Here is a 5,393-nt window from a genome sequence, read left to right as displayed (position 1 = left end):
AAGAGGTCGGCCGTTTTAACAGTAGCGAGTTGTCGGATGGCACACGTACACTTCTGCAATTGCGTGATACTTTGCTGGCCGGCTGCATCTTGTACTATTTGGAAGAATTCAACACGGGCGGACAATGTGTTGACAATACGCATAAACAAGCGCATTGACATGCGAAAACGGCGCCTAAAGTAATCTTCCGGAAACCGAGGTGGGTCGGTAAAATAGTCGGCAACGAGCCTTTCGTGGGCTCCCTCCCGGTCACGATGGATGTAGCGGCGAGTTGATCTAGTTGGTTGAGGAGGAGGGGCAGGGGTATTCGCTGCGACATATGCATCATAAGCGGCACGATGTTGTTCGTAGTATTCTTGTTCTTCGCGCTCCGCTTCCGCAATAAGATGGGTGAAATCCATTTGAGGTTTTGAGTGAGAGATGAAGGTGTAGATAAGTTGTATGAAAAATATGAAGGAGAGATGAATGAGAGATGATTTGATGTGGAAAATGGAAGATGAATGTGTGTATTTATAGATGATTTTGGGGAAAAAAATAAAAAAATACAGAAAAACGGGCAAAAAAATGGCCATTTTTTGGGGATTGGGATTTTTTTAATTTTTAATCGGTTTTTATAATTAAAAACTGATTTTTTAAAAAAAATAAAAATATTCAAATGCAACGACATAGCCGTTGCCCAATCGCAGCACGACATGTCACCTGTTCACTGGCAAGGACGTGCTCGATGCATCGATCAGCGCTGTAATATCCCAACCTTAGAAGAATTACAAATTAGAGATTAGGATTTATAGTTTAGTTAGTGGTTTTATATGTATATGTTTTTGTTAGGAATAAAAGAGATAAATATAGGAATTTGGAAATTAAGAAAAAGAATGAGATAAAGAAAAAGAAGAAAGAAAAAGAATAGAGGGATGTTGATGAGTAAGTAATAAAAAAAATGTGTCTTGTGGAAAAAGATTAGGAAGGAAAAATAAGGAAAAGAAAATAGAAAAATAATATCTATCCTCATCTTTCTCCTCTCTCATTGACGCCCTCTCTCTCCACGATACTCTCTCCCTCTCTGTAAATTTTGACAGCCTCTACATCCTCCGTTCAACCACCAAGCCTCCACCGTGACAGCTCCGGTCACTCCACCACGGAACATGTAGCACACACCATCAACCCCTAGTCCCAATTTTCATTAGATGTTCTCAATTTCAGAATTGTTTGTTAAACTCACTTCCAAAATTGTTGAATTTTAGAGGTTAGCTTCCTCCATAACCTCTTCAATCATGTTTCTGAGTATAGTAGTGATGTTAATTTGATGTGATTCTTTTTGTTTGGTTGAAAATTAGGGTTCTTTGAATTGAGGATTTCAATTGTTGGAGATGGATCATAATTGGACTAAAACCATATAATTTTGTTGTTGAACATGAAGTGTTTGGAGAAATTACCTAATGACATACAAATAGAAAATAGCTTGTATGTAGGCTGTTCTGGTGCTGCTGTACTGATCAGTTTCGGCCATCCTAACATGCTAGAATTTATGTTCTAAATATTTTTATGCATACTAACAGGTCTTGGGAAGATGTCTGCAAAATTTCAGAGCATTTCATCAACGTTTGCTATTTTAAAAAATTCATGTTAAACAGTCGCCAGAATCTGTCACAAACTGGCAGGCTGTAGTAAAACGTTCATAACTCCCTAATCCCTTGGAATTTTGAGGAAAACCTTTTTTGTAATTAAAATAGATACCTAGAGGTTTATTTCGGTGTAGGGCTCGACCCCTATTTATCTCCGAGCTAAGTCAGTTTATTATATGAAGATGATGTAATGCAGTCAATTTTTTTAAAGGTTTAAAAGTTGGGAATAGAGGTTTTTATGCTAAAAGGGAGATAGATAGATGTGATATTTTGGCTTCCATATTTGTGCTTTAAGTGTTTATTTATAAATTGTATATGTGATTGTTTAAAAATTAGGTGAACCGAGTGCAAGCACAAGCGATAAGGGAAAAGGGCACCTCCATGGTTGACTAAGCAAGTAATAGCGTTTTTTTTTATGTGTACAGGTACTGCCTAAACTAAATAATGCACATATGGAATATTCACTGAGTTGATTAACCCATATACAAAATACCTCTCATAATGCATAATATACTCCAAATAATGAATAATACTAACGACAACAAGCACTTCTGATTTCAAATAATGTGTACTTTGAAATTCACAGAAATAAGCCTTCCTAATGAATACTATAATGTAAATAATGATAAAAACTTAACCTATAATGCCCAAGACAAATAAAAAAAATGCACATATTTATATTGCATTCAATAATGGATCATTTTACACTTTGAATCTTCACTGAGTCTATTAACCAATATAAAAAATATCTCTAATAATGCCTAATAAAAACCAAATAATGACAATAACCTACTACATAATGACAATACCTTCAAAGTTAAAGGAATTAAATTCTAGAACACGCGTACACTACCTGTACACGTCAAAAAAACGCTATTACTTGCTTAGTCAACCATGGAGGTGCCATTTTCCCTTATCACTTGTGCTTGCACTTGGTTCACCTAATTTTTAAACAATCACATATACAATTTATAAATAAACACTTAAAGCAAAAATATGGAATCCAAAATATCACATATATCTATCTCCCTTTTAGTATAAAAACCTCTATTCTCAACTTTTAAAGCTTTAAAAAAAAATTGACTGCATTACATCATCTTCATATAATAAACTGACTTAGCTCGGATATAACTAGGGGTCAATCCCTACACTAAAATAAACCTCTAGGTATCGATTTTAATTACAAAAAAGGTTTTCCTTAAAATTCCAAGGGATTAGGGAGTTATGAATGTTTTACTACAGCATGCCAGTTTTGACAAATTCTGGCGACTGTTTAACATGAATTTTTAAAAATAGCAAACGTTAATCAAATGCTCTGAAAGTTTGCAGACATCATTCCAAGATCTGATAGTATGCATAACAATTTTTAGAACATAAATTATAGCATGTTAAGGTGGCCAAAACTGATCAGTACAGCAGCACCAGAACAACCTACATACAAGCTATTTTCTATTTGTGTGTCATTGGGTAATTTCTCCAAACACTTCATGTTCAACAACAAAATTATATGGTTTTAGTCCAATTATGATCCATCTCCAACAATTGAAATCCCCAATTCAAAGAACTCTAATATTCGACCAAACAAAAAGAATCACATCAAATTAACATCACTACTATACTCAGAAACATGATTGAAGAGGTTATGGAGGAATCTAAACTATAATTTCAACTATTTTCCAAAGATAAGTGGAGGTGGGTTTGCAACCTAAGCTCCAAAATCGAGAGGAAGAAGGGGGAATTGAAAGCTTGGATTGATGGAGTGTATTACATGTTTCACGGTGGAGCGGTCGGAGGAGTCGCGGTGGCTGTAATATCCCAACCTTAGAAGTATTAGAAATTAGAGATTAGGATTTATATTTTAGTTAGTGGTTTTATATGTATATATTTTTGTTGGGAATAGAAGAGATAAATATAGGAATTTTAGAAATTAAGAAAAAGAATGAGATAAAGAAAAAGAAAAAAGAAAAAGAATAGGAGGTTGTTGAGTAAGCCAGGGAAAAAAACGTGTCTTGTGGAAAAAATTAGGAAGGATAAATAAGGAAAAGAAAATAGAAAAAATAATATCCATCTTCATCTTTCTCCTCTCTCTTTTTCGTTCTCTCTCTCCACGCTACGAGTTCTCCATCTCTGTGTAAATTTTCAATAGCCCTCTACTCCCTCCGATCAGCTACCGCGAATCCTCCGGCCGCTCCACCGTGAAACATGTAATACGCTCCATCAATCCAAGCTTTCAATTCCCCCTTTTTCCTCTCAATTTTGCAGCTTAGGTTGCAAACCCACCTCCACTTATCTTTGAAAATTGTTGAATTTAGAGGTTAGAGTCCTCCATAACCTCCTCAATCATGTTTCTGAGTATAGTAGTGATGTTTTTTATGCGATTCTTTTGTTTGGTCGAAAATTAGGGTTCTTTGAATTGGGGATTTCAATTGTTGGAGATGGATCATAATTGGACTAAAACCATATAATTTTGTTGTTGAACATGAAGTGTTTGGAGAAATTACCCAATGACACACAAATAGAAAATAGCTTGTATGTAGGCTGTTCTGGTGCTGCTGTACTGATCAGTTTAGGCCACCTTAACATGCTATAATTTATGTTCTAAAATTTTTATGCATACTATCAGGTTTTGGGAAGATGTCTGCAAAATTTCAGAGCATTTTATCAACGTTTGCTACTTTTAAAAATTCATGTTAAACAGTCGCCAGAATATGTCACAAACTGGCAGGCTGTAGTAAAACGTTCATAACTCCCTAATCCCTTGGAATTTCGAGGAAAACCTTTTTTGTAATTAAAATAGATACCTAGAGGTTTATTTTGGTGTAGTGCTCGACCCCTAGTTATCTCCGAGGTAAGTCAGTTTATTATATGAAGATGATGTAATGCAATCAATTTTTTTAAAGCTTTAAAAGTTGGGAATAGAGGTTTTTATGCTAAAAGGGAGATAGATAGATGTGATATTTTGGCTTCCATATTTGTGCTTTATGTGTTTATTTATAAATTGTATATGTGATTGTTTAAAAATTAGGTGAACCGAGTGCAAGCACAAGCGATAAGGGAAAAGGGCACCTCCATGGTTGACTAAGCAAGTAATAGCATTTTTTTGACGTGTACAGGTAGTGTACGCGTGTTCTAGAATTTAATTCCTTTAACTTCGATAAATATTACTACTTGTGTCACGACCGCCCTTAAAGGTTAATAAATACGGGCGATCGTGATTAAAAGAATTTAATAAACAGACGAAAAGAATTTGGGTTTCAACACAAGTTGAACCAACAATTAATATCCCAATAAATAACCAAGAGTTTGATATTATCCAACAAGAAATTCAAAATATCCATTATCCTAACAATTAAAGTTGTCGGCCCAAATAAAACATAATTAAACGAAACGTCACAGCGGAAACGACCAAGAGAAAGAGTGACGTCATGTGTGAAGACACAACGACACTCAAGGTTCAAAGACGACAATAATATCTTAAATTCAGTTGCTCAACACCACCACATCCTCGTCGCCGCTCAACCTGCACATTGGGAAAACACATGCAGGGCTGAGTATTATAAAAAAAGATACTCAGTGGCTCATGCCGAAAACATTTTCAATAAACAGTAATTTATCATGCCATTCACAAGTAACCATCGGGGTTTAGCTTTAGAAATGCCCGAGGCACTCAAAATCATTTCCATTTTAAACATCGACTGATAGTCATTTTTCCATAGACGTTAGCCATATCTGCTCATACATGACTTGGAATGTGGCCACAAACCAAGCCAC

At 35.3% G+C, this 5,393-nt stretch overlaps 1 long non-coding RNA gene across 1 annotated transcript; it reads left to right on the top strand.

The window, feature by feature from the left end:
- The first annotated feature begins 997 nt into the window (after positions 1 to 997).
- LOC121761632 lies at positions 998 to 3,514 on the top strand. The gene is made up of 2 exons (XR_006042057.1): positions 998 to 1,243; positions 1,959 to 3,514. It is a non-coding gene; the product is annotated as an uncharacterized LOC121761632 (long non-coding RNA).
- The last annotated feature ends 1,879 nt before the right edge of the window (positions 3,515 to 5,393 follow it).

This window comes from Salvia splendens, chromosome 13 (genome assembly GCF_004379255.2).
Source record: "Salvia splendens isolate huo1 chromosome 13, SspV2, whole genome shotgun sequence".
NCBI lineage: Eukaryota > Viridiplantae > Streptophyta > Magnoliopsida > Lamiales > Lamiaceae > Salvia > Salvia splendens.
Note: the sequence above shows the minus strand (reverse complement) of the source record. Positions and strands in the feature narration are given on the sequence as shown.